The sequence below is a fragment of the Carcharodon carcharias genome, chromosome 15, assembly GCF_017639515.1.
Source record: "Carcharodon carcharias isolate sCarCar2 chromosome 15, sCarCar2.pri, whole genome shotgun sequence".
Classification (NCBI taxonomy): domain Eukaryota; kingdom Metazoa; phylum Chordata; class Chondrichthyes; order Lamniformes; family Lamnidae; genus Carcharodon; species Carcharodon carcharias.
This window is the reverse complement of record NC_054481.1, coordinates 80,303,575-80,328,021: the sequence shown is the minus strand read 5'-3', so window position 1 is coordinate 80,328,021 and position 24,447 is coordinate 80,303,575. Positions and strand designations below refer to the sequence as shown.

General features: G+C 49.1%; 1 pseudogene; it reads left to right on the top strand.

Moving 5' to 3' along the window:
• LOC121287909 overlaps positions 1-24,447 on the top strand; it is a 36,885-nt pseudogene that overhangs the window by 8,653 nt on the left and 3,785 nt on the right.

The following is a 24,447-nucleotide window of genomic DNA, read 5'->3' as shown; positions in this document are numbered from 1 at the left end:
GCAATAGTAACAGCAACAACAACACAACAGCAACAGCAACAGCAGAAGCAGGAACAGCAACAGCAGCAGGCACAGCAACAGCAACACCAGCAACAGGTGCAGGTACAGCAGCAGCAACAGCAACAGCAGCAACAGGTGCAGCTACAGCAGCAGCAACAGCAAGAGCAACAATAACAGTCAAATCTGCAGCAACAATACGAACAGCAACAACAGCAGGAACAGGAACAGCAGCAACAGCAGCAACAGCATCAGCAGCAACAGCAAGAGCAACAATAACAGCCAAATGCAACAGCAGCAACTGGAACAACAGCAGCAACAGGAACGGAAATAACAGCAGCCACAGCAGCAGCAGCAACAACAGTAACAATAGGAACAACAACAGCAGCATCAACAGAAGAAACAGCAACAGCAGAAAGAGCAACAGCAAGAAAAGCAGCAGCAGCAACAGCAGCAGCAGCAGGAACAGCAACAGCAACAGCAATAATAGCACCATGATCACCAAAAACAGCAGCAGCGATTGTAGCAGCAGCAGGTGCAACAGCAGCAGCACTAGCAGCAACTGCAACAGAAACAGCAGCAACAGGAACAGAATCAAGAGCAGCCACAGCAGCAACAGGAACAGCAACAGCATTAGGAGCAACAACCGCTGCAATAGTAGCTGTAGCAACAACAGCAGGAACATCAGCAACAGCAGCAAGAACAGCAACAGCAGCAGCAACAACAGCAACAGGAGCAGCAGCAAAAGCAACAGGAACAGCAGCAACAGCAACTGCAGCAACAACAGAAGCAACAATATCAAAAAGAACAGCAACAGCAGCAACAGGAAAAGGAGCAATAGGAACAGGAACAACAACCGCAACAGGAGCAAAGGAACAGCAACAGCAGCAGCAACGGCAGCAGCAGGAGCAGCAACAGCAAAAGCAACAGTAGCAACAGCAGCAGCTAGACGAACAGCAGCAACAGCAGCAGCAACGGGAACAGCAACAGCAGCAACAGGAAGAGCAAAAGCATTAGAAGCAACAACCGCAGCAATTATAGCAGTAGCAACAACAGCAGGAACAGCATTAGGAATAGCAAGAGCAGCAGTAACAGCAAAAGCAGCAGCAACAACAGCAACAGGAACAGCAGCAACTGCATTAGCAGCAATAGGAACAGCAGCAACAACAGCAGAATCATCAGCAAAAAGAATCGTAACAGCAGTAGCATCAATAGCAACAGCAGCAAAAGCACCAACAGCAGCAAAAGGATCAGCAACAGCAGCAGCAACAGCTGCAACAGCAACAGCAACAGTAAGAACAACAGGAGCAGTGGCAGTAACAACAGCAGTAACAGGAATATTAGCAACAGCCGCAGCAGCAAAGCTTTAGCAGCAACAACAACAACAGCATCAGCAACAGCAGCAACAGCAACAGCGACAATAGCAACAGCAGGAGCTTCAGCAACAAGAACAGTAACAGGAATATCAGCAGCAGCATTAGTAGCAAGAGAAGCAATAGCAGCAGTAACAACAGCAGCAACAGCAACAGCGCCAGTAGCAACAGCTAGAGCAGAGGCAGCAACAACAGCAGCAACAGGAACATCAGCAATGGTAGCAGCAGCAACAGCAGTAGCAGCAACAGCAGCAATAGCAGCCACATGAGCACCAGAAGCAACAGGAACAGGAGCAACAGGAATATCAACCTCAGGAGGAACAGCAGCAGCAACAGCAACAGCACAACAGCAACAGCAGCAACAGGATTAGCAACCGCAGCAGGAACAGCAACAGCAACAGCAACTTGAACAGTATCAATAGGATCAGCAACAACAGCAGCAGCGGCAGCAGCAACAGGAACAGCATCAACAGCAACAACAGCAGCAACAGGAACAGCAACAGCAGTAGCAGCAACAACCGCAACAATAGTAATAACAACAACAACAGCAGCAACAGAATCAAAGCGGCAGCAACAGCAGCAGCAACAGCAGCAACAAAAGCAGCAGAAGGAACAACAGCAACTGCAACAGTAACAACAGCAGCAACAGCTGCGGCAACAGCAGCAACAGGAACAGCAAAAACAGCAACAGCAACAACAGCAACAGCAGCAACATGTGCAGCTAAGCAGCTGCAACAGCAGCAGCAACCGCATCAGCAACAGCAACAGCAGCATAACAGCAGGGAAAGCAGCAGCAGCAGCAACAGGAACAGGAACAGGAACAACAGCAGCAACAGCAGTAACAGGATAAGCAACAGCAGCAGCTATAAAAACAGCAGCAGCAATAGCAGCTGAAAAAGCGATAGCAGCAACAACCGCAGCAATAGTAACAGCAACAACAACACAACAGCAACAGCAACAGCAGAAGCAGGAACAGCAGCAGGAGCAGGAGCAGCAACAGCAACAGCAATAACAGCACCATGAACACCAAAAAGAGCAGCAGCGATTGTAGCAGCAGCAGGTGCAACAGCAGCAGCACTAGCAGCAACTGCAACCGAAACAGCAGCAACAGGAACAGAATCAAGAGCAGCAATAGCAGCAACAGGAACAGCGACAGCATTAGGAGCAACAACTGCTGCAATAGTAGCTGTAGCAACAACAGCAGGAACATCAGCAACAGCAGCAAGAACAGCAACAGCAGCAGCAACAACAGCAACAGGAGCAGCAGAAAAACCAACAGGAACAGCAGCAAAAGCAACTGCAGCAACAACAGAAGCAACAATATCAAAAAGAACAGCAACAGCAGCAACAGGAAAAGGAGCAATAGGAACAGGAACAACAACAGCAACAGGAGCAATAGGAACAGCAACAGCAACTGGAACAGTATCAATAGGATCAGCAACAACAGCAGCAGCGGCAGCAGCAACAGGAACAGCATCAACAGCAGCAACAGCAGCAACAGGAACAGCAACAGCAGTAGCAGCAACAACCGCAACAATAGTAATAGCAACAACAACAGCAGCAACAGAATCACAGCGGCAGCAACAGCAGCAGCAACAGCAGCAACAACAGCAGCAGCAGGAACAACAGCAACTGCAACAGTAACAACAGCAGCAACAGCTGCAGCAACAGCAGCAACAGGAACAGCAAAAACAGCAACAGCAACAACAGCAACAGCAGCAACATGTGCAGCTACAGCAGCAGCAACAGCAACAGCAACCGCATCAGCAACAGCAACAGCAGCATAACAGCAGGAAAAGCAGCAGCAGCAGCAACAGGAACAGGAACAGGAACAACAGCAGCAACAGCAGCAACAGGATAAGCAACAGCAGCAGCTATAAAAACAGCAGCAGCAATAGCAGCTGAAAAAGCAATAGCAGCAACAACCGCAGCAATAGTAACAGCAACAACAACACAACAGCAACAGCAACAGCAGAAGCAGGAACAGCAACAGCAGCAGGCACAGCAACAGCAAGACCAGCAACAGATGCAGCTACAGCAGCAGCAACAGCAACAGCAGCAACAGGTGCAGCTACAGCAGCAGCAACAGCAAGAGCAACAATAACAGTCAAATCTGCAGCAACAACACGAACAGCAACAACAGCAGGAACAGGAACAGCAGCAACAGCAGCAACAGCATCAGCAGCAACAGCAAGAGCAACAATAACAGCCAAATGCAACAGCAGCAACTGGAACAACAGCAGCAACAGGAACAGAAATAACAGCAGCCACAGCAGCAGCAGCAACAACAGTAACAATAGGAACAACAACAGCAGCATCAACAGAAGAAACAGCAACAGCAAAAACAGCAACAGCAAGAAAAGCAGCAGCAGCAACAGTAGCAGCAGCAGGAACAGCAACAGCAACAGCAATAACAGCACCATGAACACCAAAAACAGCAGCAGCGATTGTAGCAGCAGCAGGTGCAACAGCAGCAGCACTAGCAGCAACTGCAACAGAAACAGCAGCAACAGGAACAGAATCAAGAGCAGCAACAGCAGCAACAGGAACAGCAACAGCATTAGGAGCAACAACCGCTGCAATAGTAGCTGTAGCAACAACAGCAGGAACATCAGCAACAGCAGCAAGAACAGCAACAGCAGCAGCAACAACAGCAACAGGAGCAGCAGCAAAAGCAACAGGAACAGCAGCAACAACAACTGCAGCAACAACAGAAGCAACAATATCAAAAAGAACAGCAACAGCAGCAACAGGAAAAGGAGCAATAGGAACAGGAACAACAACCGCAACAGGAGCAAAAGGAACAGCAACAGCAGCAGCAACGGCAGCAGCAGGATCAGCAACAGCAAAAGCAACAGTAGCAACAGCAGCAGCTAGACGAACAGCAGCAACAGCAGCAGCAACGGGAACAGCAACAGCAGCAACAGGAAGAGCAAAAGCATTAGAAGCAACAACCGCAGCAATTATAGCAGTAGCAACAACAGCAGGAACAGCATTAGGAATAGCAAGAGCAGCATTAACAGCAACAGCAGCAGCAACAACAGCAACAGGAACAGCAGCAACTGCATTAGCAGCAATAGGAACAGCAGCAACAACAGCAGAATCATCAGCAAAAAGAATCATAACAGCAGTAGCATCAACAGCAACAGCAGCAAAAGCACCAACAGCAGCAAAAGGATCAGCAACAGCAGCAGCAACAGCTGCAACAGCAATAGTAACAGTAAGAACAACAGGAGCAGTGGCAGTAACAACAGCAGTAACAGGAATATTAGCAACAGCAGCAGCAGCAAAGCTTTAGCAGCAACAACAACAACAGCATCAGCAACAGCAGCAACAGCAAAAGCAAAAGTAGCAACAGCAGCAGCTAGAGGAACAGCAGCAACAGCAGCAGCAACGGGAACAGCAACAGCAGCAACAAAAAGAGCAAAAGCATTAGAAGCAGCAACCGCAGCAATTATAGCAGCAGCAACAACAGCAGGAACAGCAACAGCAGCAGCAACAACAGCAACAGGACAGCAGCAACTGCTTTAGCAGCAATAGGAAGAGCAGCAACAACAGCAGAATCATCAGCAAAAACAATCGTAACAGCAGTAGCAGCAACAGCAACAGCAGCAAAAGCACCAACAGCAGCAAAAGGAACAGCAACAGCAGCAGCAACAGCTGCAACAGCAACAGCAACAGTAACAACAACAGGAGCAGTGGCAGTAACAACAGCAGTAACAGGAATATTAGCAACAGCAACAGCAGCAAAGCTTTAGCAGCAACAACAACAACAGCATCAGCAACAGCAGCAACAGCAACAGCGACAGTAGCAACAGCAGGAGCTTCAGCAGCAAGAACAGTAACAGGAATATCAGCAGCAGCATTAGTAGCAAGAGAAGCAATAGCAGCAGTAACAACAGCAGCAACAGCAACAGCGCCAGTAGCAACAGCAGGAGCTGAGGCAGCAGCAACAGCAGCAACAGGAACATCAGCAATGGTAGCAGCAGCAACAGCAGTAGCAGCAACAGCAGCAATAGCAGCCACATGAGCAACAGAAGCAACAGGAACAGGAGCAACAGGAAAATCAACCTCAGGAGGAACAGCAGCAGCATCAGCAACAGCACAACAGGAACAGCAGCAACAGGATTAGCAACCGCAGCAGGAACAGCAACAGCAACAGCAACAGCAACTGGAACAGTATCAATAGGAACAGCAACAACAGCAGCAACAGCAGCAACAGGAACAGCAACAGCAGTAGCAGCAACAACCGCCACCTTAGTAATAGCAACAACAACAGCAGCAACAGAATCACAGCGGCAGCAACAGCAGCAGCAACAGCAGCAGCAACAGCAGCAACAACAGCAGCAACAGCAACAGCAACAGCATTAGGAGCAACAACCGCTGCAATCGTAGCTGTAGCAACAACAGCAGGAACATCAGCAACAGCAGCAAGAACAGCAACAGCAGCTGCAACAACAGCAACCTGGAGCAGCAGCAAAAGCAACAGGAACAGCAGCAACAGCAACTGCAGCAACAACAGAAGCAACAATATCAAAAATAATAGCAACAGGAAAAGGAGCAATAGGAACAGAAACAACAGCAGCAACAGGAGCAATAGGAACAGCAACAGCAGCAGCAACAGCAGCAGCAGTATCAGCAACAGCAAAAGCATCAGTAGCAACAGCAGCAGCTAGAGGATCAGCAGCAACAGCAGCAGCAACGGGAACAGCAACAGCAGCAACAGGAAGAGCAAAAGCATTAGAAGCAACAACCGCAGCAATTATAGCAGTAGCAACAACAGCAGGAACAGCATTAGGAATAGCAAGAGCAGCAGGAACAGCAACAGCAGCAGCAACAACAGCAACAACTGCATTAGCAGCAATAGGAACAGCAGAAACAACAGCAGAATCATCAGCAAAAACAATCATAACAGCAGTAGCAACAACAGCAACAGCAGCAAAATCACCAACAGCAGCATAAGGAACAGCAAAAGCAGCAAAACAGTTGCAACAGCAACAGTAACAACAACAGGAGAAGTGGCAGCAACAACAGCAGCAACAGCAGCAACAGGAACAGCAACAGCAGTAGCAGCAACAACCGCAACAATAGTAATAGCAACAACAACAGCAGCAACAGAATCACAGCGGAAGCAACAGCAGCAGCAAAAGCAGCAACAACAGCAGCAGCAGGAACAACAGCAACTGCAACAGTAACAACAGCAGCAACAGCAGCGGCAACAGCAGCAACAGGAACAGCAAACACAGCAACAGCAACAACAGCAACAGCAGCAGCAAAAGCAGCAACAGGAGTAGCAACAGCAGCAATAGCAGCAGCAACAGTGTGAGCAGCAACAGCAAAAGCGACAGCAACAACAGTCGCAACAGGAATAGCAGCAACAGGAACAGCAACAACAACAGCAACAGCAGCAACAAAAACACAACAGCATCAGCAACAGCAGAAGCAGAAACTGCAACAGCAGGCTGAGCAACAGCAAAAGCAGCAACAGGCGCAGCAACAGCAGCAGCAACAGAAACAGCAGCAACAGCAACAGCAACAACAACACAACAGGAACAGCTACAGCAGAAACAGGAACAGCAACAGAAGCAGGCACAGCAACAGCAACAGCAGCAACAGGTGCAGCTACAGCAGCAGCTACAGGAACAGCAGCAACAGCAACAGCATCAGCAACAGCAACAGCAGCATAACAGCAGGAACAGCAGCAGCAGCAGCAGCAACAGGAACAGGAACAACAGCAGCAACAGCAGCAACAGGATAAGCAACAGCAGCAACAACAGTTGCAACTGCAGCAGCTACAGGAACAGCAGCAGCAACAGCCGCTGAAAAAGCAATAGCAGCAACAACCGCAGCAATAGTAACAGCAACAACAACACAACAGCAACAGCAACAGCAGAAGCAGGAACAGCAACAGCAGCAGGCACAGCAACAGCAAGACCAGCAACAGGTGCAGCTACAGCAGCAGCAACAGCAACAGCAGCAACAGGTGCAGCTACAGCAGCAGCAACAGCAAGAGCAACAATAACAGTCAAATCTGCAGCAACAACACGAACAGCAACAACAGCAGGAACAGGAACAGCAGCAACAGCAGCAACAGCATCAGCAGCAACAGCAAGAGCAACAATAACAGCCAAATGCAACAGCAGCAACTGGAACAACAGCAGCAACAGGAACAGAAATAACAGCAGCCACAGCAGCAGCAGCAACAACAGTAACAATAGGAACAACAACAGCAGCATCAACAGAAGAAACAGCAACAGCAAAAACAGCAACAGCAAGAAAAGCAGCAGCAGCAACAGTAGCAGCAGCAGGAACAGCAACAGCAACAGCAATAACAGCACCATGAACACCAAAAACAGCAGCAGCGATTGTAGCAGCAGCAGGTGCAACAGCAGCAGCACTAGCAGCAACTGCAACAGAAACAGCAGCAACAGGAACAGAATCAAGAGCAGCAACAGCAGCAACAGGAACAGCAACAGCATTAGGAGCAACAACCGCTGCAATAGTAGCTGTAGCAACAACAGCAGGAACATCAGCAACAGCAGCAAGAACAGCAACAGCAGCAGCAACAACAGCAACAGGAGCAGCAGCAAAAGCAACAGGAACAGCAGCAACAACAACTGCAGCAACAACAGAAGCAACAATATCAAAAAGAACAGCAACAGCAGCAACAGGAAAAGGAGCAATAGGAACAGGAACAACAACCGCAACAGGAGCAAAAGGAACAGCAACAGCAGCAGCAACGGCAGCAGCAGGATCAGCAACAGCAAAAGCAACAGTAGCAACAGCAGCAGCTAGACGAACAGCAGCAACAGCAGCAGCAACGGGAACAGCAACAGCAGCAACAGGAAGAGCAAAAGCATTAGAAGCAACAACCGCAGCAATTATAGCAGTAGCAACAACAGCAGGAACAGCATTAGGAATAGCAAGAGCAGCATTAACAGCAACAGCAGCAGCAACAACAGCAACAGGAACAGCAGCAACTGCATTAGCAGCAATAGGAACAGCAGCAACAACAGCAGAATCATCAGCAAAAAGAATCATAACAGCAGTAGCATCAACAGCAACAGCAGCAAAAGCACCAACAGCAGCAAAAGGATCAGCAACAGCAGCAGCAACAGCTGCAACAGCAATAGTAACAGTAAGAACAACAGGAGCAGTGGCAGTAACAACAGCAGTAACAGGAATATTAGCAACAGCAGCAGCAGCAAAGCTTTAGCAGCAACAACAACAACAGCATCAGCAACAGCAGCAACAGCAAAAGCAAAAGTAGCAACAGCAGCAGCTAGAGGAACAGCAGCAACAGCAGCAGCAACGGGAACAGCAACAGCAGCAACAAAAAGAGCAAAAGCATTAGAAGCAGCAACCGCAGCAATTATAGCAGCAGCAACAACAGCAGGAACAGCAACAGCAGCAGCAACAACAGCAACAGGACAGCAGCAACTGCTTTAGCAGCAATAGGAAGAGCAGCAACAACAGCAGAATCATCAGCAAAAACAATCGTAACAGCAGTAGCAGCAACAGCAACAGCAGCAAAAGCACCAACAGCAGCAAAAGGAACAGCAACAGCAGCAGCAACAGCTGCAACAGCAACAGCAACAGTAACAACAACAGGAGCAGTGGCAGTAACAACAGCAGTAACAGGAATATTAGCAACAGCAACAGCAGCAAAGCTTTAGCAGCAACAACAACAACAGCATCAGCAACAGCAGCAACAGCAACAGCGACAGTAGCAACAGCAGGAGCTTCAGCAGCAAGAACAGTAACAGGAATATCAGCAGCAGCATTAGTAGCAAGAGAAGCAATAGCAGCAGTAACAACAGCAGCAACAGCAACAGCGCCAGTAGCAACAGCAGGAGCTGAGGCAGCAGCAACAGCAGCAACAGGAACATCAGCAATGGTAGCAGCAGCAACAGCAGTAGCAGCAACAGCAGCAATAGCAGCCACATGAGCAACAGAAGCAACAGGAACAGGAGCAACAGGAAAATCAACCTCAGGAGGAACAGCAGCAGCATCAGCAACAGCACAACAGGAACAGCAGCAACAGGATTAGCAACCGCAGCAGGAACAGCAACAGCAACAGCAACAGCAACTGGAACAGTATCAATAGGAACAGCAACAACAGCAGCAACAGCAGCAACAGGAACAGCAACAGCAGTAGCAGCAACAACCGCCACCTTAGTAATAGCAACAACAACAGCAGCAACAGAATCACAGCGGCAGCAACAGCAGCAGCAACAGCAGCAGCAACAGCAGCAACAACAGCAGCAACAGCAACAGCAACAGCATTAGGAGCAACAACCGCTGCAATCGTAGCTGTAGCAACAACAGCAGGAACATCAGCAACAGCAGCAAGAACAGCAACAGCAGCTGCAACAACAGCAACCTGGAGCAGCAGCAAAAGCAACAGGAACAGCAGCAACAGCAACTGCAGCAACAACAGAAGCAACAATATCAAAAATAATAGCAACAGGAAAAGGAGCAATAGGAACAGAAACAACAGCAGCAACAGGAGCAATAGGAACAGCAACAGCAGCAGCAACAGCAGCAGCAGTATCAGCAACAGCAAAAGCATCAGTAGCAACAGCAGCAGCTAGAGGATCAGCAGCAACAGCAGCAGCAACGGGAACAGCAACAGCAGCAACAGGAAGAGCAAAAGCATTAGAAGCAACAACCGCAGCAATTATAGCAGTAGCAACAACAGCAGGAACAGCATTAGGAATAGCAAGAGCAGCAGGAACAGCAACAGCAGCAGCAACAACAGCAACAACTGCATTAGCAGCAATAGGAACAGCAGAAACAACAGCAGAATCATCAGCAAAAACAATCATAACAGCAGTAGCAACAACAGCAACAGCAGCAAAATCACCAACAGCAGCATAAGGAACAGCAAAAGCAGCAAAACAGTTGCAACAGCAACAGCAACAGTAACAACAACAGGAGAAGTGGCAGCAACAACAGCAGCAACAGCAGCAACAGGAACAGCAACAGCAGTAGCAGCAACAACCGCAACAATAGTAATAGCAACAACAACAGCAGCAACAGAATCACAGCGGAAGCAACAGCAGCAGCAAAAGCAGCAACAACAGCAGCAGCAGGAACAACAGCAACTGCAACAGTAACAACAGCAGCAACAGCAGCGGCAACAGCAGCAACAGGAACAGCAAACACAGCAACAGCAACAACAGCAACAGCAGCAGCAAAAGCAGCAACAGGAGTAGCAACAGCAGCAATAGCAGCAGCAACAGTGTGAGCAGCAACAGCAAAAGCGACAGCAACAACAGTCGCAACAGGAATAGCAGCAACAGGAACAGCAACAACAACAGCAACAGCAGCAACAAAAACACAACAGCAACAGCAACAGCAGAAGCAGAAACTGCAACAGCAGGCTGAGCAACAGCAAAAGCAGCAACAGGCGCAGCAACAGCAGCAGCAACAGAAACAGCAGCAACAGCAACAGCAACAACAACACAACAGGAACAGCTACAGCAGAAACAGGAACAGCAACAGAAGCAGGCACAGCAACAGCAACAGCAGCAACAGGTGCAGCTACAGCAGCAGCTACAGGAACAGCAGCAACAGCAACAGCATCAGCAACAGCAACAGCAGCATAACAGCAGGAACAGCAGCAGCAGCAGCAGCAACAGGAACAGGAACAACAGCAGCAACAGCAGCAACAGGATAAGCAACAGCAGCAACAACAGTTGCAACTGCAGCAGCTACAGGAACAGCAGCAGCAACAGCCGCTGAAAAAGCAATAGCAGCAACAACCGCAGCAATAGTAACAGCAACAACAACACAACAGCAACAGCAACAGCAGAAGCAGGAACAGCAACAGCAGCAGGCACAGCAACAGCAACACCAGCAACAGGTGCAGCTACAGCAGCAGCAACAGCAACAGCAGCAACAGGTGCAGCTACAGCAGCAGCAACAGCAAGAGCAACAATAACAGCCAAAGCTGCAACAGCAGCAACTGGAACAACAGCAGAAACAGGAACAGAAATAATAGCAGCCACAGCAGCAGCAGCAACAACAGTAACAATAGGAACAGCAACAGCAGCATCAACAGCTGAAACAGCAACAGCAGAAACAGCAACAGCAAGAAAAGCAGCAGCAGCAACAGGAGCAGCAGCAGGAACAGCAACAGCAGCTGCAGCCTGTACAGCAGCAACAGCTTCAGCAATAACAGCAACATGAACACCAAAAACTGCAACAGCGATTGTAGCAGCAGCAGGTGCAACAGCAGCAGCACTAGCAGCAACTGCAACAGAAACTGCAGCAACAGGAACAGCAACAGCATTAGGAGCAACAACCGCTGCAATAGTAGCTGTAGCAACAACAGCAGGAACATCAGCAACAGCAGCAAGAACAGCAACAGCAGCAGCAACAACAGCAACTGGACCAGCAGCAAAAGCAACAGGAACAGCAGCAATAGCAACTGCAGCAACAACAGAAGGAACAATATCAAAAAGAACAGCAACAGCAGCAACAGGAAAAGGAGAAATAGGAACAGGAACAACAGCAGCAACAGGAGCAATAGGAACAGCTACAGCAGCAGCAACAGTAGCAACAGCAGCAGCTAGAGGAACAGCAGCAACAGCAGCAGCAACGGGAACAGCAACAGCAGCAACAGGAAGAGCAAAAGCATTAGAAGCAACAACCACAGCAATTATAGCAGTAGCAACAACAGCAGGAACAGCATTAGGATCAGCAAGAGCAGCAGGAACAGCAACAGCAGCAGCAACAACAGCAACAGGAACAGCAGCAACCACAGTAGCAGCAACAGCAACAGCAGCAAAAGCACCAACAGCAGCAAAAGGAACAGCAACAGCAGCAGCAACAGCTGCAACAGCAACAGCAACAGTAACAACAACAGGAGAAGTGGCAGTAACAACAGCAGTAAAAGGAATATTAGCAACAGCAGCAGCAGCAAAGCTTTAGCAGCAACAACAACAACAGCATCAGCAACAGCAGCAACAGCAACAGCGACAGTAGCAACAGAAGGAGCTTCAGCAGCAAGAACAGTAACAGGAATATCAGCAACAGCATTAGTAGCAAGAAAAGCAATAGCAGCAGTAACAACAGCAGCAACAGCAACAGCGCCAGTAGCAACAGCAGGAGCAGAGGCTGCAACAACAGCAGCAACAGGAACATCAGCAATGGTAGCAGCAGCAACAGCAGTAGCAGCAAAAGCAGCATTAGCAGCCACATGAGCAACAGAAGCAACAGGAACAGGAGAAACAGGAATATCAACCTCAGGAGGAACAGCAGCAGCAACAGCAACAGCACAACAGGAACAGCAGCAACAGGATTAGCAACCGCAGCAGGAACAGCAACAGCAACAGCAACTGGAACAGTATCAATAGGATCAGCAACAACAGCAGCAGCGGCAGCAGCAACAGGAACAGCATCAACAGCAGCAACAGCAGCAACAGCAGCAACAGGAACAGCAACAGCAGTAGCAGCAACAACCGCAACAATAGTAATAGCAACAACAACAGCAGCAACAGCAGCAGCAACAACAGTAGCAGCAGGAACAACAGCAACTGCAACAGTAACAACAGCAGCAACAGCAGCGGCAACAGCAGCAACAGGAACAGCAAAAACAGCAACAGCAACAACAGCAACAGCAGCAGCAAAAGCACCAACAGGAGTAGCAATAGCAACAATAGCAGCAGCAACAGTGTGAGCAGCAACAGCAACAGCAACAGCAACAACAGTCGCAACAGGAATAGCAGCAACAGGAACCGCAACAACAACAGCAACAGCAGCAACAAAAACACAACAGCAACAGCAACAGCAGAAGCAGAAACTGCAACAACAGCAGGCTGAGCAACAGCAAAAGCAGCAACAGGCGCAGCAACAGCAGCAGCAACAGGATCAGCAGCAACAGCAACAGCAACAACAACACAACAGCAACAGCTACAGCAGAAGCAGGAACAGCAACAGCAGCAGGCACAGCAACAGCAACAGCAGCAACAGGTGCAGCTACAGCAGCAGCTACAGGAACAGCAGCAACAGCAACAGCATCAGCAACAGCAACAGCAGCATAACAGCAGGAACAGCAGCAGCAGCAGCAACAGGAACAGGAGCAGCAGCAGCAACAGCAGCAACAGGATAAGCAACAGCAGCATCAACAGTTGCAACAGCAGCAGCTACAGGAACAGCAGCAGCAACAGCCGCTGAAAAAGCAATAGCAGCAACAACCGCAGCAAAGTAACAGCAACAACAACACAACAGCAACAGCAACAGCAGAAGCAGGAACAACAACAGCAGCAGGCACAGCAACAGCTACACCAGCAACAGGTGCAGCTACAGAAGCAGCAACAGCAACAGCAGCAAAAGGTGCAGCTACAGCAGCAGCAACAGCAAGAGCAACAATAACAGTCAAAGCTGCAGCAATAACACGAACAGCAACAACAGCAGGAACAGGAACAGCAGCAACAGCAGCAACAGCATCAGCAGCAACAGCAAGAGCAACAATAACAGCCAAAGCTGCAACAGCAGCAACTGGAACAACAGCAGCAACAGGAACAGCAATAACAGCAGCCACAGCAGCAGCAGCAACAACAGTAACAATAGGAACAGCAACAGCAGCATCAACAGCTGAAACAGCAACAGCAGAAACAGCAACAGCAAGAAAAGTAGCTGCAGCAACAGCAGCAGCAGCAGGAACAGCAACAGCAGCTGCAGCCGGTACAGCAGCAACATCTTCAGCAATAACAGCAACATGAATAGCAAAAACAGCAGCAGCGATTGTAGCAGCAGCAGGTGCAACAGCAGCAGCACCAGCAGCAACTGCAACAGAAACAGGAGCAACAGGAACAGAATCAAGAGCAGCAACAGCAGCAACAGGAACAGCAACAGCATTAGGAGCAACAACCGCTGCAATAGTAGCTGTAGCAACAACAGCAGGAACATCAGCAACAGCAGCAACAACAGCAACAGCAGCAGCAACAACAGCAACCGGAGCAGTAGCAAAAGCAACAGCAACTGCAGCAACAACAGAAGCAACAATATCAAAAAGAACAGCAACAGCAGCAACAGGAAAAGGAGCAATAGGAACAGGAACAACAGCAGCAACAGGAGCAATGGGAACAGCAACAGCAGCAGCAACAGCAGCAGCAGGATCAGCAACAGCAAAAGCAACAGTAGCAACAGCAGCAGCTAGACGAACAGCAGCAGCAACGGGAACAGCAACAGCAGCAACAGTAAGAGCAAAAGCATTAGAAGCAACAACCGCAGCAATTATAGCAGTAGCAACAACAGCAGGAACAGCATTAGGAATAGCAAGAGCAGCAGGAACAGCAACAGCAGCAGCAACAACAGCAACAGGAACAGCGCCAACTGCATTAGCAGCAATAGGAACAGCAGCAACAACAGCAGAATCATCAGCAAAAACAATCGTAACAGCAGTAGCAGCAACAGCAACAGCAGCAATAGCACCAACAGCAGCAAAAAGAACAGCAACAGCAGCAGCAACAGCTGCAACAGCAACAGTAAGAACCACAGGAGCAGTGGCAGTAACAACAGCAGTAACAGGAATATAAGCAACAGCAGCAGCAGCAAAGCTTTAGCAACAACAACAACAACAGCATCAGCAACAGCAGCAACAGCAACAGCGACAGTAGCATCAACAGTTGCAACAGCAGCAGGTACAGGAACAGCAGCAGCAATAGCAGCTGAACAAGCAATAGTAGCAACAACCGCAGCAATAGTAACAGCAACAACACAACGGCAACAGCAACAGCAGAAGCAGGAACAGCAACAGCAGCAGAAACAGCAACAGCAAGACCAGCAACAGGTGCAGCTACAGCAGCAGCAACAGCAAGAGCAACAATAACAGTCAAATCTGCAGCAACAACACGAACAGCAACAAAAGCAGGAACAGGAACAGCAGCAACAGCAGCAACAGCATCAGCAGCAACAGCAAGAGCAACAATAACAGCCAAATGCAACAGCAGCAACTGGAACAACAGCAGCAACAGGAACAGAAATAACAGCAGCCACAGCAGCAGCAGCAACAACAGTAACAATAGGAACAGCAACAGCAGCATCAACAGCTGAAACAGCAACAGCAGAAACAGCAACAGCAAGAAAAGCAGCTGCAGCAACAGCAGCAGCAGCAGCAACAGCAACAGCAGCTGCAGCCGGAACAGCAGCAACAGCATCAGCAATATCAGCAAAATGAACAGTAAAAACAGCAGCAGCGATTGTAGCAGCAGCAGCTGCAACAGCAGCAGCACCAGCAGCAACTGCAACAGAAATAGCAGCAACAGGAACAGAATCAAGAGCAGCAACAGCAGCAACAGGAACAGCAACAGCATTAGGAGCAACAACCGCTGCAATAGTAGCTGTAGCAACAACAGCAGGAACATCAGCAACAGCAGCAAGAACAGCAACAGCAGCAGCAACAACAGCAACAGGAGCAGCAGCAAAAGCAACAGGAACAGCAGCAACAGCAACTGCAGCAACAACAGAAGCAACAATATCAAAAAGAACAGCAACAGCAGCAACAGGAAAAGGAGCAATAGGAACAGGAACAACAGCAGCAACAGGTGCAATTGGAACAGCAACAGCAGCAGCAACGGCAGCAGCAGGATCAGCAACAGCAAAAGCAACAGTAGCAACAGCAGCAGCTAGAGGAACAGCAGCAACAGCAGCAGCAACGGGAACAACAACAGCAGCAACAGGAAGAGCAAAAGCATTAGAAGCAACAACCGCAGCAATTATAGCAGTAGCAACAACAGCAGGAACAGCATTAGGAATAGCAAGAGCTGCAACAACAGCAACAGGAGCAGCAGCAACTGCATTAGCAGCAATAGGAACAGCAGCAACAACAGCAGAATCATCAGCAAAAACAATCGTAACAGCAGTAGCATCAACAGCAACAGCAGCAAAAGCACCAACAGCAGCAAAACGATCAGCAACAGCAGCAGCAACAGCTGCATCAGCAACAGCAACAGTAACAACAACAGGAGCAGTGGCAGTAACAACAGCAGTAACAGGAATATTAGCAACAGCAGCAGCAGCAAAGCTTTAGCAGCAACAACAACAACAGCATCAGCAACAGCAGCAACAGCAACAGCGACAATAGCAACAGAAGGAGCTTCAGCAGCAAGAACAGTAACAGGAATATCAGCAGCAGCATTAGTAGCAAGAGAAGCAATAGCAGCAGTAACAACAGCAGCAACAGCAACAGCGCCAGTAGCAACAGCAGGAGCAGTGGCAGCAACAACAGCAGCAACAGGAACATCAGCAATGGTAGCAGCAGCAACAGCAGTAGCAGCAACAGCAGCAATAGCAGCCACATGAGCAACAGAAGCAACAGGAACAGGAGCAACAGGAATATCAACCTCAGGAGGAACAGCAGCAGCAACAGCAACAGCACAACAGGAACAGCAGCAACAGGATTAGCAACCGCAGCAGGAACAGCAACAGCAACAGCAACTGGAACAGTATCAATAGGATCAGCAACAACAGCAGCAGCGGCAGCAGCAACAGGAACAGCATCAACAGCAACAACAGCAGCAACAGCAGCAACAGGAACAGCAACAGCAGTAGCAGCAACAACCGCAACAATAGTAATAGCAACAACAACAGCAGCAACAGAATCACAGCGGCAGCAACAGCAGCAGCAACAACAGCAACAACAGCAGCAGCAGGAACAACAGCAACTGCAACAGTAACAACAGCAGCAGCAGCAGCGGCAACAGCAGCAACAGGAACAGCAAAAACAGCAACAGCAGCAGCAAAAGCAGCAACAGGAGTAGCAACAGCAGCAATAGCAGCAGCAACAGTGTGAGCAGCAACAGCAACAGCAACAGCAACAACAATCGCAACAGGTCTAGCAGCAACAGGAACCGCAACAACAACAGCAGAAGCAGCAACAAAAACACAACAGCAACAGCAACAGCAGAAGCAGAAACTGCAACAACAGCAGGCTGAGCAACAGCAAAAGCAGCAACAGGCGCAGCAACAGCAGCAGCAACAGGAACAGCAGCAACAGCAACAGCAACAACAACACAGCAGGAACAGCAACAGCAGAAGCAGCAACAGCAATAGCAGCAGGCACAGCAACAGCAACAGCAGCAACAGGTGCAGCAACAGCAGCAGCTACAGGAACAGCAGCAACAGCAACAGCATCAGCAACAGCAACAGCAGCATAACAGCAGGAACAGCAGCAGCAGCAGCAACAGGAACAGGAACAACAGCAGCAACAGCAGCAACAGGATAAGCAACAGCAGCATCAACAGTTGCAACAGCAGCAGCTACAGGAACAGCAGCAGCAACAGCCGCTGAAAAAGCAATAGCAGCAACAACCGCAGCAATAGTAACAGCAACAACAACACAACAGCAACAGCAACAGCAGAAGCAGGAACAGCAACAGCAGCAGGCACAGCAACAGCAAGACCAGCAACAGGTGCAGCTACAGCAGCAGCAACAGCAACAGCAGCAACAGGTGCAGCTACAGCAGCAGCAACAGCAGGAGCAACAATAACAGTCAAAGCTGCAGCAACAACACGAACAACAACAACAGCAGCAACAGGAACAGCAGCAACAGCAGCAACAGCATCAGCAGCAACAGCAAGAGCAACAATAACTTCCAATGCTGCAACAGCAGCAACTGGAACAACAGCAGCAACAGGAACAGCAATAACAGCAGCCACAGCAGCAGCAGCAACAACAGTAACAATAGGAACAGCAACAGCAGCATCAACAGCTGAAACAGCAACAGCAGAAACAGCAACAGCAAGAAAAGCAGCTACAGCAGCAGCAACAGCAACAGCAGCAACAGGTGCAGCTACAGCAGCAGCAACAGCAAGAGCAACAATAACAGTCAAAGCTGCAGCAACAACACGAACAACAACAACAGCAGGAACAGGAACAGCAGCAACAGCATCAGCAGCAACAGCAAGAGCAACAATAACTTCCAAAGCTGCAACAGCCGCAACTGGAACAACAGCAGCAACAGGAACAGAAATAACAGCAGCCACAGCAGCAGCAGCAACAACAGTAACAATAGGAACAGCAACAGCAGCATCAACAGCTGAAACAGCAACAGCAGAAACAGCAACAGCAAGAAAAGCAGCTGCAGCAACAGCAGCAGCAGCAGCAACAGCAACAGCAGCTGAAGCCGGAACAGCAGCAACAGCATCAGCAATAACAGCAAAATGAACAGTAAAAACAGCAGCAGCGATTGTAGCAGCAGCAGCTGCAACAGCAGCAGCACCAGCAGCAACTGCAACAGAAATAGCAGCAACAGGAACAGAATCAAGAGCAGCAACAGCAGCAACAGGAACAGCAACAGCATTAGGAGCAACAACCGCTGCAATAGTAGCTGTAGCAACAACAGCAGGAACATCAGCAACAGCAGCAAGAACAGCAACAGCAGCAGCAACAACAGCAACAGGAGCAGCAGCAAAAGCAACAGGAACAGCAGCAACAGCAACTGCAGCAACAACAGAAGCAACAATATCAAAAAGAACAGCAACAGCAGCAACAGGAAAAGGAGCAATAGGAACAGGAACAACAGCAGCAACAGGAGCAATAGGAACAGCAACAGCAGCAGCAACGGCAGCAGCAGGATCAGCAACAGCAAAAGCAACAGTAGCAACAGCAGCAGCTAGACGAACAGCAGCAACAGCAGCAGCAACGGGAACAGCAACAGCAGCAACAGGAAGAGCAAAAGCATTAGAAGCAACAACCGCAGCAATTATAGCAGTAGCAACAACAGCAGGAACAGCATTAGGAATAGCAAGAGCTGCAACAACAGCAACAGGAGCAGCAGCAACTGCATTAGCAGCAATAGGAACAGCAGCAACAACAGCAGAATCATCAGCAAAAACAATCGTAACAGCAGTAGCATCAACAGCAACAGCAGCAAAAGCACCAACAGCAGCAAAACGATCAGCAACAGCAGCAGCAACAGCTGCATCAGCAACAGCAACAGTAACAACAACAGGAGCAGTGGCAGTAACAACAGCAGTAACAGGAATATTAGCAACAGCAGCAGCAGCAAAGCTTTAGCAGCAACAACTACAACAGCATCAGCAACAGCAGCAACAGCATCAGCGACAATAGCAACAGCAGGAGCTTCAGCAGCAAGAACAGTAACAGGAATATCAGCAGCAGCATTAGTAGCAAGAGAAGCAATAGCAGCAGTAACAACAGCAGCAACAGCAACAGCGCCAGTAGCAACAGCAGGAGCAGAGGCAGCAACAACAGCAGCAACAGGAACATCAGCAATGATAGCAGCAGCAACAGCAGTAGCAGCAACAGCAGCAATAGCAGCCACATGAGCAACAGAAGCAACAGGAACAGGAGCAACAGGAATATCAACCTCAGGAGGAACAGCAGCAGCAACAGCAACAGCACAACAGGAACAGCAGCAACAGGATTAGCAACCGCAGCAGGAACAGCAACAGCAACAGCAGCAACAAAAAGAGCAAAAGCATTAGAAGCAGCAACCGCAGCAATTATAGCAGCAGCAACAACAGCAGGAACAGCAACAGCAGCAGCAACAACAGCAACAGGACAGCAGCAACTGCTTTAGCAGCAATAGGAAGAGCAGCAACAACAGCAGAATCATCAGCAAAAACAATCGTAACAGCAGTAGCAGCAACAGCAACAGCAGCAAAAGCACCAACAGCAGCAAAAGGAACAGCAACAGCAGCAGCAACAGCTGCAACAGCAACAGCAACAGTAACAACAACAGGAGCAGTGGCAGTAACAACAGCAGTAACAGGAATATTAGCAACAGCAACAGCAGCAAAGCTTTAGCAGCAACAACAACAACAGCATCAGCAACAGCAGCAACAGCAACAGCGACAGTAGCAACAGCAGGAGCTTCAGCAGCAAGAACAGTAACAGGAATATCAGCAGCAGCATTAGTAGCAAGAGAAGCAATAGCAGCAGTAACAACAGCAGCAACAGCAACAGCGCCAGTAGCAACAGCAGGAGCTGAGGCAGCAGCAACAGCAGCAACAGGAACATCAGCAATGGTAGCAGCAGCAACAGCAGTAGCAGCAACAGCAGCAATAGCAGCCACATGAGCAACAGAAGCAACAGGAACAGGAGCAACAGGAAAATCAACCTCAGGAGGAACAGCAGCAGCATCAGCAACAGCACAACAGGAACAGCAGCAACAGGATTAGCAACCGCAGCAGGAACAGCAACAGCAACAGCAACAGCAACTGGAACAGTATCAATAGGAACAGCAACAACAGCAGCAACAGCAGCAACAGGAACAGCAACAGCAGTAGCAGCAACAACCGCCACCTTAGTAATAGCAACAACAACAGCAGCAACAGAATCACAGCGGCAGCAACAGCAGCAGCAACAGCAGCAGCAACAGCAGCAACAACAGCAGCAACAGCAACAGCAACAGCATTAGGAGCAACAACCGCTGCAATCGTAGCTGTAGCAACAACAGCAGGAACATCAGCAACAGCAGCAAGAACAGCAACAGCAGCTGCAACAACAGCAACCTGGAGCAGCAGCAAAAGCAACAGGAACAGCAGCAACAGCAACTGCAGCAACAACAGAAGCAACAATATCAAAAATAATAGCAACAGGAAAAGGAGCAATAGGAACAGAAACAACAGCAGCAACAGGAGCAATAGGAACAGCAACAGCAGCAGCAACAGCAGCAGCAGTATCAGCAACAGCAAAAGCATCAGTAGCAACAGCAGCAGCTAGAGGATCAGCAGCAACAGCAGCAGCAACGGGAACAGCAACAGCAGCAACAGGAAGAGCAAAAGCATTAGAAGCAACAACCGCAGCAATTATAGCAGTAGCAACAACAGCAGGAACAGCATTAGGAATAGCAAGAGCAGCAGGAACAGCAACAGCAGCAGCAACAACAGCAACAACTGCATTAGCAGCAATAGGAACAGCAGAAACAACAGCAGAATCATCAGCAAAAACAATCATAACAGCAGTAGCAACAACAGCAACAGCAGCAAAATCACCAACAGCAGCATAAGGAACAGCAAAAGCAGCAAAACAGTTGCAACAGCAACAGCAACAGTAACAACAACAGGAGAAGTGGCAGCAACAACAGCAGCAACAGCAGCAACAGGAACAGCAACAGCAGTAGCAGCAACAACCGCAACAATAGTAATAGCAACAACAACAGCAGCAACAGAATCACAGCGGAAGCAACAGCAGCAGCAAAAGCAGCAACAACAGCAGCAGCAGGAACAACAGCAACTGCAACAGTAACAACAGCAGCAACAGCAGCGGCAACAGCAGCAACAGGAACAGCAAACACAGCAACAGCAACAACAGCAACAGCAGCAGCAAAAGCAGCAACAGGAGTAGCAACAGCAGCAATAGCAGCAGCAACAGTGTGAGCAGCAACAGCAAAAGCGACAGCAACAACAGTCGCAACAGGAATAGCAGCAACAGGAACAGCAACAACAACAGCAACAGCAGCAACAAAAACACAACAGCAACAGCAACAGCAGAAGCAGAAACTGCAACAGCAGGCTGAGCAACAGCAAAAGCAGCAACAGGCGCAGCAACAGCAGCAGCAACAGAAACAGCAGCAACAGCAACAGCAACAACAACACAACAGGAACAGCTACAGCAGAAGCAGGAACAGCAACAGAAGCAGGCACAGCAACAGCAACAGCAGCAACAGGTGCAGCTACAGCAGCAGCTACAGGAACAGCAGCAACAGCAACAGCATCAGCAACAGCAACAGCAGCATAACAGCAGGAACAGCAGCAGCAGCAGCAGCAACAGGAACAGGAACAACAGCAGCAACAGCAGCAACAGGATAAGCAACAGCAGCAACAACAGTTGCAACTGCAGCAGCTACAGGAACAGCAGCAGCAACAGCCGCTGAAAAAGCAATAGCAGCAACAACCGCAGCAATAGTAACAGCAACAACAACACAACAGCAACAGCAACAGCAGAAGCAGGAACAGCAACAGCAGCAGGCACAGCAACAGCAACACCAGCAACAGGTGCAGCTACAGCAGCAGCAACAGCAACAGCAGCAACAGGTGCAGCTACAGCAGCAGCAACAGCAAGAGCAACAATAACAGCCAAAGCTGCAACAGCAGCAACTGGAACAACAGCAGAAACAGGAACAGAAATAATAGCAGCCACAGCAGCAGCAGCAACAACAGTAACAATAGGAACAGCAACAGCAGCATCAACAGCTGAAACAGCAACAGCAGAAACAGCAACAGCAAGAAAAGCAGCAGCAGCAACAGGAGCAGCAGCAGGAACAGCAACAGCAGCTGCAGCCTGTACAGCAGCAACAGCTTCAGCAATAACAGCAACATGAACACCAAAAACTGCAACAGCGATTGTAGCAGCAGCAGGTGCAACAGCAGCAGCACTAGCAGCAACTGCAACAGAAACTGCAGCAACAGGAACAGCAACAGCATTAGGAGCAACAACCGCTGCAATAGTAGCTGTAGCAACAACAGCAGGAACATCAGCAACAGCAGCAAGAACAGCAACAGCAGCAGCAACAACAGCAACTGGACCAGCAGCAAAAGCAACAGGAACAGCAGCAATAGCAACTGCAGCAACAACAGAAGGAACAATATCAAAAAGAACAGCAACAGCAGCAACAGGAAAAGGAGAAATAGGAACAGGAACAACAGCAGCAACAGGAGCAATAGGAACAGCTACAGCAGCAGCAACAGTAGCAACAGCAGCAGCTAGAGGAACAGCAGCAACAGCAGCAGCAACGGGAACAGCAACAGCAGCAACAGGAAGAGCAAAAGCATTAGAAGCAACAACCACAGCAATTATAGCAGTAGCAACAACAGCAGGAACAGCATTAGGATCAGCAAGAGCAGCAGGAACAGCAACAGCAGCAGCAACAACAGCAACAGGAACAGCAGCAACCGCAGTAGCAGCAACAGCAACAGCAGCAAAAGCACCAACAGCAGCAAAAGGAACAGCAACAGCAGCAGCAACAGCTGCAACAGCAACAGCAACAGTAACAACAACAGGAGAAGTGGCAGTAACAACAGCAGTAAAAGGAATATTAGCAACAGCAGCAGCAGCAAAGCTTTAGCAGCAACAACAACAACAGCATCAGCAACAGCAGCAACAGCAACAGCGACAGTAGCAACAGAAGGAGCTTCAGCAGCAAGAACAGTAACAGGAATATCAGCAACAGCATTAGTAGCAAGAAAAGCAATAGCAGCAGTAACAACAGCAGCAACAGCAACAGCGCCAGTAGCAACAGCAGGAGCAGAGGCTGCAACAACAGCAGCAACAGGAACATCAGCAATGGTAGCAGCAGCAACAGCAGTAGCAGCAAAAGCAGCATTAGCAGCCACATGAGCAACAGAAGCAACAGGAACAGGAGAAACAGGAATATCAACCTCAGGAGGAACAGCAGCAGCAACAGCAACAGCACAACAGGAACAGCAGCAACAGGATTAGCAACCGCAGCAGGAACAGCAACAGCAACAGCAACTGGAACAGTATCAATAGGATCAGCAACAACAGCAGCAGCGGCAGCAGCAACAGGAACAGCATCAACAGCAGCAACAGCAGCAACAGCAGCAACAGGAACAGCAACAGCAGTAGCAGCAACAACCGCAACAATAGTAATAGCAACAACAACAGCAGCAACAGCAGCAGCAACAACAGTAGCAGCAGGAACAACAGCAACTGCAACAGTAACAACAGCAGCAACAGCAGCGGCAACAGCAGCAACAGGAACAGCAAAAACAGCAACAGCAACAACAGCAACAGCAGCAGCAAAAGCACCAACAGGAGTAGCAATAGCAACAATAGCAGCAGCAACAGTGTGAGCAGCAACAGCAACAGCAACAGCAACAACAGTCGCAACAGGAATAGCAGCAACAGGAACCGCAACAACAACAGCAACAGCAGCAACAAAAACACAACAGCAACAGCAACAGCAGAAGCAGAAACTGCAACAACAGCAGGCTGAGCAACAGCAAAAGCAGCAACAGGCGCAGCAACAGCAGCAGCAACAGGATCAGCAGCAACAGCAACAGCAACAACAACACAACAGCAACAGCTACAGCAGAAGCAGGAACAGCAACAGCAGCAGGCACAGCAACAGCAACAGCAG